The sequence below is a fragment of the Zeugodacus cucurbitae genome, chromosome 2 (assembly GCF_028554725.1).
Source record: "Zeugodacus cucurbitae isolate PBARC_wt_2022May chromosome 2, idZeuCucr1.2, whole genome shotgun sequence".
NCBI classification, from domain to species: Eukaryota; Metazoa; Arthropoda; class Insecta; order Diptera; family Tephritidae; genus Zeugodacus; species Zeugodacus cucurbitae.
In genome coordinates this window covers 16,327,834-16,339,485 of record NC_071667.1, presented here as the reverse complement: position 1 = coordinate 16,339,485, position 11,652 = coordinate 16,327,834, and the positions used below count along the sequence as shown (strand labels likewise).

General features: G+C 33.7%; 2 non-coding genes across 2 annotated transcripts; both read right to left on the bottom strand.

The window, feature by feature from the left end:
- Positions 1 to 1,452: 1,452 nt before the first annotated feature.
- On the bottom strand, positions 1,453 to 1,535 carry Trnal-cag (transfer RNA leucine (anticodon CAG)). The gene has a single exon. It is a non-coding gene; the product is annotated as a tRNA-Leu (tRNA).
- A 4,360-nt stretch (positions 1,536 to 5,895) lies between these two features.
- Trnal-cag (transfer RNA leucine (anticodon CAG)) lies at positions 5,896 to 5,978 on the bottom strand. The gene has a single exon. It is a non-coding gene; the product is annotated as a tRNA-Leu (tRNA).
- Positions 5,979 to 11,652: the final 5,674 nt, after the last annotated feature.

Genomic DNA, 11,652 nt, shown 5'->3' with positions numbered 1-11,652 from the left:
AAAATGGGCGTGGCGTCGCCCACATATGGGTCAAAAACCAAATCTCAAGAACTACTCGACAGATTTCAATTAAATTCAGTATATAATATTTTCTTGACACCCTGATGACACTGGTGGAATATGGGCGAAATCGATTTACAACTACGCCTACTTCCCATAAAACTCAATTTTGAATCCTTTTGATTCGTTCACTTTATAAGGTATACATAAGGAACCGATAAAGATAGCAAAATAAAACTTTACACAAATACTGTATTTGAGCTGTGACATCACTTGTGGAAAAATTGTCAAAATCAGACCATGACTTTTCAAGGCCCCTGATATCAAACATGAAGAACTCAGTGCCTAAGGGAAATTTTTAACCGAAAATATCGGTAAATCTCTAAATAAATTGCGAGAGTATAAAACGTTCGGTTGCACCTGAACTTAGCCTTTCCTTACTTGTTTTTACTTACTTTTTCTTACGTCTTTAGATTTGCTTAAACACATAGTTACTAAAAGAAATGCACCTGTGAAGGGTATATTAGCTTCGGTACAGCCGAAGTTAACGTTTTTTCTTGTTTTTCACTGAAAATCTCGGTAAATCTCTCAGATATCTTAATTTAATTCTGAGGAAATCGTTTTCTTCTAATAGGGTGTCTCTGTACCAGCAATGGTTGAAATCGGGTCATAACTTCCCCTAGCTCCCATATACCTAATATTAGGGGTTTTAAATCTTCAACGGATTTTATACTATATATGTACATATATGCCGAATATGTGAGTCAAATTATGTGTTATCTTAATAAAAATATAGCAATAAGTTGCGAGAGTATAAAATGTACAAATACATATATGTATGTAATTATTGAATTTTAAAAATTGCGCAATAACGGAAATATAGTGTGTGCCATATAAATTCTTCGATAAATGATATTGAGAATAAAAATTTAAACAATTGCACATATGTACTTACATATATGTATATGTATGAATGCAAGTACATATTTGTTTGGCGTGAAGCAAAAGTGAAAGAGATTCATGCTTGACTGCATACAATTTATTGGCTATCTGGTTAAAAGAAAAACTGCAATGTTATTGCTCAATTAAAAATATAAAGTTACGGATAATTTGCCTTTTGATTAATTAAGAGAATGTGGTAATGTTAATAATAAAATACTAAATTTATTTATTATTATAAATTTTATTGTTAAACAGTTCTTATGTAGGAATATATGAATATATGAATATATAAATATGTTTAATATAGGGATAATTATAGTTGAATATATGATGAAATGATCTTTTAGTCTGCGGAGTTTGAAAATACATGGTATTTTTTATCTTATATGACCAATATTGTGGGGCTCCAGTCCCCATATTCATATATACATTACGTTGATTATTCATCTATCGAACAAATTCAACAAATAACGCACCAAAAAAGAAAAAATCCGTTCAAAAAGTAGAACTTGTCAGAAGTGGGATTCGAACCCACGCCTACAGAGTAGACTGCGACCTGAACGCAGCGCCTTAGACCACTCGGCCATCCTGACTATATATTTATAACTATCAACAGTGCTCAGTTCACAACGACAAGCTAAAGCTGTTTCTGCTCATTCTGTTCTCGCTCTCGCTACGAATGCTAAATGCTAAATATACGAAAAGCAAATGCTTAGTAACTACATAATTCTAATGCGCAGCGCATACGAGCGGTCAACTGCTTAGCTGGGCACCGAGTCATTCAAGCGACAAACTTAGCAACTAATCGGGCGGTGTGTTCGCAACGAAAGCGCCTAAAGTCACGAACATTTTTGTATCTGATGAATGCGCAGAAAGTAACAACAATAACAAATGTTATCACAAATTAAGTGAATACGCACATAATAATTCAAATAGATTAACAAAAAAGTGTGATAATAATATGTTTGTGGTAATTCTTACAAGCATGTAACAATGCATACTTTATTATTTATATATTACATATACATACATACAAATATACAGTACGAACTCGGTAATCGCAACTAATAGAAATCTAGGTAGTTGTACTTATTGAGTTTGTTGCACCCAGCGAGGAAAAATATATAACAAGAAATATGACAAATGAAAATCGTTTTATGATATAGAAAGCTTATTTTTTTATTAAAAATTGTATTTTTTAAACATATCGGGTTTTATTCCCTATTAAATGCTCCAAAAGACTTTCTTTGTAATAGACTTTTGTTAAGTTAATAACATTTTGGTCCATTGGTTGGAGAATCGCGGTACAGTTAGGTGGAAGACACATAACGGATATCATTTCATCATCACTTTTCATCTCATTGTCTTTAGGATGACACGGGGAGTTATCCAAGACCAATAGGGCTTTTTTGGGAAGTCCCTTGGATTCTAGAAATTCGCGAACCTATAACAATCCAAAAATTCAATACATTTCGTATTTCTCACATCAGGAAAAAACGTATGATGAAACTAGTCTTCGAAAAACAAATAAGTCATCCACGAGTTCTTGTTAGCCTTGTAGACAACGGGCATTTTTTGAAAATTTTTGAATGCTCTAGGGTTTTTTGCTTTTCCAATGATAAAGAGCTTAACTTGCGAGAAATGTTATTCTTTCCTTACTAACTTTCCGACCAGGAGCAGAATCCTTGAAGCTCACCAACGTTTTATCTGGTATCTGCCTGAAAAACAATCCGGACTCGTCGGCATTATAAATTTGTTCTGCAGAAAGATCAAGCTTCTTGATTTTAATTCTAAAACGTATTACAAATGGGTCGACGGACGCTGTCTTATTGAAAAGCGGAAAGCTTCTTTTTTATGTGGCGGAGGCCATATCGCTTTTTGAAATTAGATACCCAACCATTACTTGCATGAAAACATCCTGTCTTTTCTTTTATTTTCTCATGAAGCTTGCGAGCTTTTGCTTTGACGATACCGACGGATATAGGCACATTTTCACTCCTTTGTTTCAAAAACCACTTGTAGAGAGCCTTTTCCATTCTTGGATATTCACAAGATTTTAAGGTTTGCCGTTTTCCTGGCCCAGCTTCCATATTTGTGGCATATTTAAGTATACAAGCTTTTTTCTTCTTTATTCTCGTTATTGTCGACTTGTGAACTTTATAATCAATACAAAGAGCTTTTGTCGATACACCACTTTCTAGTTTATCCAAAATTTCAGTTTTTTCTTTAATTGTTAGTTTTATTAATTTTTTTGTGACCACCATGACTTTTACACATAAAACAATACTGGCGCGTTGCAAAATAAACTGATAATGAAAATCATTTGTTGACAATTGTTCTTAACACATACACAAAAACAGTAAAGTCGACAGAGCAACGGTAAAATAACGATCAGTTTGTGAATACATAACAAAAAAATGCCATAAGAAGAAACCGACAAAAAAAGAACTGAAGCAAAACATATTTAGATGTAAAGTTGCAGTTATTGAGGACAATATTTTTGAGTAGTTGCACTTATAAAGGTTACAATGCTATGTTTTATAGTGTTGCATGAATCGAGGAGTTGCGTGTATCGAGGGTTGCGGTTACCGAGTTTATACTGTAATTATTAAATGAGAAATTGTTTTTGTTAATCAACTTCCCTCAGATAATATCATTAAGTATTCTAATAAAAACATACATAAGAAGAAAGTTAGATAGTCGTGAATCGAACAAACTGGTATAAACTCAAAAGACTGGTATATATAACATATAGACAAAATTGAAACATGTTATATTATTTTTTGATTTATCTACAAGCATTCTTATATTGACGCCCTATGTTCCAACCAGCAACTATGGAAATATATATATGGAATGACATTTGAATAATTTCTTCTTCAGAATCCTCATCGTTTTCCAAGGCGTTAGAAATTATATTCGTTTGGTCTGAAATATTCGGTTCCACAATATCATCATCTGTTATAAATCTGCCTGAGCAGACCTCAATATCCACTTCAATATGTATCTATTTCTCCTCCATAATTCGATATCAGTTTCCATCAATTTTTGCTAATCGTCAATATTTTATGTTTTGTTATCTTCGTTCGTTCAATTTATGGAAGGGAATTTGAATGAAGTTTTATTTCAAATGTTATAGAGAACTTCACGTTATAGAAAGTATGAGTTGTGGAAGTTCAACTGTATATTAAAAGTCTGAAAAATATAGTTATCAGATATCTATTATGATCAAGATAATCCTGACAAAAACCACACTTTTTTATAGTTAAAATTCTGAAAAAAGGACTTACGGTGGACGATAATGAACGAAGAAAAAAAGATAATATTGAAAATTGAATTTTTGACAGATTTTGAACCAAAGAACTCACTGTTTTGGTCCAATTTTCGGCATATATTAGCTCGAAAAAAAATTATAATAACAATGTTAAATAATTAAGGAAACGCTAAGTTCGGGTGTAACCGAATATTTTATACTCTCGCAATTTATTTATTTATTTTTTTTAATATAGCATACAATTTGACCCATTGAAAATTGGAAACCCAAATATATGGGAGTTAGGTAAAGTTATGACCCGATTTCACTCATTTTTGACACGGAGTCATATTATTAGAGGAAAAATATTCCCTCTGAATTTCTTCAAAATATCTGAAAAACTTACTTATATTTTAGTTAAAAAGTGTATTAGAAGCACTGAGATCTTCATGTTCGATATATGGGGCCTTAAAAAATTATGGTCCCATTTCGACGATTTTTAGAAGGGAATACAGTATTTGTGCAAAGTTCTGTTCCGATATCTTCACTAGTGCTTGCTTTATATACTGTAATGTAAATAATTCAGATCGGTTTCATAGTTCTGGTATATAGGAAGTAGGCGTTGCCATGGATTTGGATTTGGCCTATTTTCATAAGATATCATTGGGTTGCTAGGAAAATATTACGAATCGAATTTCACTGAAATTTGTAGAGTATTTTCGGAGATATGGTATTTGACCCATAAGGTTGCGGTGCCACGCCCACTTCAAAATTTGCATACCAATTTGAGTGCAGCTCTTCTGTACAATCTTTATAATGAAATTTAGGGTTTCTGTTGGTTTTCCTTACTAAATAAAAGCATTTTTACTAGTTTTCATTATAACCATGGTTATAATCCGATTTCTTCCATTTTAGGCTATATAAGGAAATACCTGAAGAAAACGACTCCTGAGAGTTTCGTTGATATAGCTTTAGTAGTTTACGAAATATGTACAAAAAACTTAGTAAGGAGCGGGGTCACGCCCACTTTCCCCAAAAAATACATCCAAATATGCACCTTCCTAGAACGATCCTTGTTCCCAAATTTTACTTTCATTGCTTATTTTACAGCTCTTTATATGTTTTCGGTTATCGCTATTTTGTGGACGAGGCAGTGGTCCGATTTCGAGCTTAACCTTCTTATTGTGCCAAGAAGATTCCTCAAGATATCTCAATTTTTACTCAAGTTACAACTTGCACGGACGAACAGAAAGATTTCAACTCGTCTCGTTAACCTGATGACTTTCGTATATATAATCCATACATCTCACTCGTTTAGTTTTATGACTTACAAACAACCCTTATGTGAACAAAACTATAATACTTTCTTTATTAACTTTGTTGCGAGATTATAAAAATAAAAATTTGAATTTTTACTTTAAAGACGTATTTCATGTTTGAAAAAAAAAAAATGAAATTATTTTTATAAAAACAAAATGTTGCCAATCTGTAAATCATATAATGTGTAAATAGTAAACAGTTAATTTTATTATTGTAGTCAAACAGTGCCATGTAAGTTCTGATAAGAGTTACTCATTCAAAATATGTTGTTCTGAAATCTATATTTGCAATTTGCAACTCATATATAATCCACATATACTAGTATATACAGAGTTGTATTTCGTAAGCAAATTACAAAGTTTTTTATAAAAAATTGTTATTGTCAGAAGTGGGATTCGAACCCACGCCTACAGAGTAGACTGCGACCTGAACGCAGCGCCTTAGACCACTCGGCCATCCTGACGCTTGGCAACACTGAAATTTATGCTTAACTATGGCAGCGTATGCACATATTTATTTTCTATATATTAAGGTAAATATTATTTCGATGAAAGTAATAATACTTAGGAAAAATTTGCAAATAAACGCATTAGTACTTAGAATAAACTAAGAAAATCCATTAAATGAAAAATTTCAAACGAAAGTGGCATGAATCAGCAAAGGCGAAGAGTAAACATTTTAAGAAATATAAATGTGGATACTTTTAATAAATAAATATCAATATTAGGAATAAAATAAAATTTTGTTTGCGCAATTTTCTTGTACTTCTTGATTATATTTCGTAAAAAATATTTTCTTTTTATGTTGGATATATTATAGTTTAGTGGAAGCTATCCAGCATTTAGCAAAAACCACTTATTTACCCAAAATTAGTTTTCTCTTTATGTCATTTCCAGTAAAATATATAAGATTTTCAAACAAATATGCCAAAAATATATTTTTTGTGCCGAATGAAGGTCGTTTTTGAATGAGAATGAAATGATTTCTCTTACTAGTTGCCTAGCTATACATAGCTACATATATGTGAAAATCAAGTTTTATTACTATATTACGATTACTATCGTACGGATTTAAGCATAACATAAAAATATATAAAATCTGCTAATATTCCAAGAAATACTCTTTGCAAGAAATTCCAACAAATGTTCACTTTGAGGATTTTAAATTTACATTTATTTCATGGTTAGGTAAGTTCGAAGAAATTGGTTGTTTTGGTACGAATACATATATGTATACATAAATTTAAAGCAATATTCCTCTCAATGTACTTAACTTACTATAACCGAGTAAGATCAAACCAAGAACTATGCTTAGAGCAAGATAGTGATATTGACATTGAGTGATTACAATATCCTTTTCCTTTTAGTTATCAATTCTTCAAAAACTAAACTAGATAGATATAGAGTTATTTATACCAAAGTGATCAGGGTGATGAGTCAGGGGAGTTCAAATCCGGATGTCTGTCTGTCCGTGCAAGCGATAACTTGAGTAAAAATGGAGATATCTTAATGAAACTCGGAACACATATTCCTTGGCACCCTGAGGAGGTGGGTATTGAAAATCGAAATAAGACCATTGCTACGCCCACAAAATGGCGAAAACCGAAAACCTATAAAGTATATAATATAAAGTATAATAGCCATATATTTATGGCTATGAAAGTAAAATTTGGTATAAAGGATCGCATTAGGAAGAGGTATATCTGGATGACGCGTCCCTATATAAGTTTTTTTGTGAATATCTCGCAAACCAATAAAGCTACAGACGTTTCCCTTACGAAAATAGTGAAAATCGGATAATAGCCATGCCCACCTCCCATTCATAGGTTAGGTTGAAAATTACTAAAAGTGCGTTGACTCACTAACGGAAAACGTAACGTAACACTAAATTTTTCAGAGGAGAGTTGAACTCAGATTAAAAAAAAAATGGAAAATGTGCGTGGTGTCGCCCACTTGTGGGTCAAAAACCATATCACAGAAACTACTCGACCGATTTCAATGAAATTCGGTTCACAACCACGAACGATGAAAATAGCGGAATAAAATTCTATACAAATACTGTATATCATCACTTGTGGCTTCACTTGTGGAAAAATTGTCGAAATCGGACTATTACTTTTCAATGCCCCGGATATCGAACTTGTAGAACTCAGTACCTAAGGGTAATTTTTCACCGAAAATATCGGTAAATCACACAGATATTTTAATGTAAATCAGGAAATTTTTTCTTCTATTAGTGTGCCTCTGTTCCACAAATTATTAAAATCGTGTCATAACTTCTCCTAGCTCCCATATACCTAATTATAGGTTTTTCAAAAATACGGTGGGGTTTATTCCGCATATATCGGTTAATATGTGAGATGTCAAAATTAGATGAGCATATAGTCTTCAATATAGTGTAGCTTGGCGATGAAAACGAGTGAAATCGGTTCAGGAATTACCTCAGCTTGATTTTCGTTATTCTATTGGACTTTATGCCAAATATTTGGGTCAAATTGTGTATTATCTTAATAAAATTACGTCAATAAATTGCTAGATAAAATAAAATAAAATGTTTGGTTACACCCGAACTAAGCCTTTCCTTACTTGTTTTTATTTTGTTATATGATTGCTCTGAAAGCTAAACAATTAAATCATTTGTACAAAATATATATATTTTTATAAGCATCCAGAAATGAAGTCTAAAAAATATTTTACTAAAGAAGTGACCTTATATACTCTTGAAGATAATAACAACTTGTGTTAATATTCTCAGCTCACTTAACTGCTTCCGTTATCAAACATTTCGTTATTTTAACTTGCGACAAGGCGATAAGGCTGTGCAAATATTTAGTCAGATTCATTAGAGATAGGATAATTGATAACCACTGATTGTTTCAGTACGTCACTCATACGCCTTGTAGGTCAACATATAACTCCATTCACATGTATATTTGATATTTACCTAAGGAATACCACAAGAATGTGTATGAATAGCTTAAAGATGCTAGTAGATAAGGAATTTAATTTTATTTAAACAAACAAAATATGAAAGATTATAAATAGTAAGGAATGTAAGAAGCAGTAATACTACGTAGATATAAATTTGATCATATTATCTATACATACATATGTCTGTGTTTAAATCAAAACAGTTTAAGCTTAAATATGTATCTAATAATTATATATTTGCATGATTACTTTTTATTCAAATCCTCGACACTTTCATTTAAATACGCTTTATTTAAATGCACAAATGTATAATAAACAGGCTAACCAAATTGTATATATTTGTACATAAACATATGTCGATTGAACGAGATTTAATAACTACTATTTGCATGCCAGCTACAATAAATTCTCGTGCGACTAGCATATGAAGAAAGTAGGATTGTGTAACATTTTCACACGTCACTCATACGACCTGTAGGCCAATGGCTATAAGCATATGTATTTGTATATATAATAAGCAGACATTTAGTGTAGTTAGTAAAACAAGGTAGTAGATAATGACGTAAGCAGTTAGCTAAACAACAATTAATATAACAACAAAAACAATAACAATAACATATGCTTTTGACTTAGCAGAAATTAAATTCTATACAAGTATTCCCACTAAAGACGCTTATTTATTATATGTATGTGTAGTAATATTTGTTTACTTCTAGAGTGTATGAAGCGTAAATTTGTCATTACTTTCTCCACAACTTGAATGACATAACCACAATTTGCATTTGTGTGTGTGTGTGTGTGTGTGTGTGTGGGTGTGTTATTGGTGGGGGCCATTCCGAAAATGTACACTATTTCTGCATTTATTACAGTAATTGTGGTTAAGTAGTTGTTGTTGTTTTCGTTGTTACACATGATTGAAAATCCATGTCGGCATATGTTGTCTGCTTGCCGAAATTCTCAATAAAAATTGTGTGCTGTGGCAAGTGAAGGGCTTCCACAAATGTTTGGTAAAATTGCGGTTATGCCTTTGCGTTTGACATTTGCCGGTAACAACAATTATTGGGTGGTTTATTGGAGAGGGTTTTGTGCGAAGTCTAAAATAGTGTACTAGGGTAAGTTTTAAATACATTACTATATTTTTCTTAACGAATGTTTCGTTTCAATCTGTTTTCGTTCGATAATCTGTTTCCACATAGCCTCTTTTGAGTTCAACCTTACACCACCAAGGGCATTCGCCATGGACAGGAACAGGTGGTAATCATTTGGCGCTATGTCCGGGCTATATGGTGGATGACGATAAAACCTCCTATCCGAGCTCCCGTAGCTTCTGACGAGTCCTCAACGAAGTGTGTGGTCTGGCGTTGTCGTGGTGGAACACCACACCCTTCCTCTTGGCCAATTCTGGACGCTTCTGGTCGATCGTCTGCTTCATGTGGTCAAGTTGTTCGCAGTAGATGGTAGAATTAAGCGTCTGGCCATATGGGAGCAGCTCATAGTGGATTACTTCCAATCCCACCAAACACACAGCAAAACCTTCCTGGCCGTCAATCCCGGCTTGGCCACTGTTTGGGATTCACTGGCCTTCGACCACGACCGTTTTCGCTTGATATTGTCGTATGTGATCCATTTTTCGTCGCCAGTCACCATCCGTTTCAAAAATGGGTCGAGTTCGTTCCGTTTCAGCGTTAAATCATGCGGCACCCAAACATCAAGCTTTTTTGTGTATCTAGACTTCTGCAGATGGTTTAAAATGGTTTTGGTGACTAACTCCCATCTCCTGGGCGAAGTCACGAGATGCCACATGCCGGTCTAATTCGGTGTTTTCCATGATTTGATCGTTATTCGTCGTCACAGGTCTTCCGCCGGCTGGCTTATCCATGGTGTCGTTTTCACCCGCTCTGAATCGTTGGAACCATTCCTCCGCAGTTCGAAGTGATGGAGTACCATTCTCAAAACACCATTCATCTCATGGGACATTTCTCTAGCGGATTTGCCTTTATCAAAGGAAAACTTTAAAATATCGCGAATTTCAGCGTTAGTGAACTCCATGTTTAGCGATCTATAACTGTTGAACACAATCTCCAAACTAATCATGCATAGCGTCGTTTTGTAGGTTATGTCAAGACTTTTCCCGAAAGGAAGATATTTGACAACCTAATATTAAACAAGTAAGGAAGGGCTAAGTTCGGGTGTAACCGAACATTTTATACTCTCGCAATTTATTTATATAACTTTATTTATATTATATAATACACAATTTGACCCACATATTCGTCATATATATTGTATAAAGTCCATTGAAAGTTGGAAACCCTAATATTAGGTTAGAAGCACCGAGGTCCTCGTGTTGGATATATGGGGCCTTAAAAACCTATGGTCCGATTTCGGCGATTTTTAGAATGGGGCTGCCACACTATTAACATAGTATTTGTGCAAAGTTCTGCACCGATATCTTCACTAGTACTTACTTTATATATTGTAAAGTAAACGATTCAGATCATCTTCTAAGTTCTGGTATATAGGAAGTAGGCGTGGTTGTGAAGCGATTTGGCCTATTTTCACAACATATGTATGTGGGATGTAAGGAAACTATTACAAACCAAGTTTCATTGAAATCGGTCGAGTAGTTCCTGAGATATGGTTTTTGACCCATAAGTGGGCGACGCCACGCCCATTTTCCATTTTGTAAAAAAAACGTGAGTGCAGCTTTCATCTGTCATTTCTTATGCGAAATTTAGTGTTTCTGACGTTTTTCGTTAGTGAGTTAACCCACTTTTAGTAATTTTCAACCTAACTTTTGTATGGGAGGTGGGCGTGGTTTTTATCCGATTTCTTTCATTTTTGGACTGTATTAGGAAGTGGCTAAAAAAGATGACTGCAGAAAGTTTGGTTTATATAGCTCTATTGGTTTGCGATATATGTACAAAAAACTTAGTAGGTGGCGGGGCCCACTTCCAACATCCAAATATGCCCCTTCATAGTGCGATCCTTCATACCAAATTTTATCTCCATAGCTTTATTTATGGCTTAGTTATGGCACTTTATGTGTTTTCGGTTTTCGCCATTTTGTGGGCGTGGCAGTGGTCCGATTTTGCTCATTTTCGAAAGCAACCTTCCTATGGTGCCAAGAAATAAGTGTGCCAAGTTTCATCAAGATATCTTAATTTTTACTCAAGTTACAGGTTGCACAGACGGACGGACGGACGG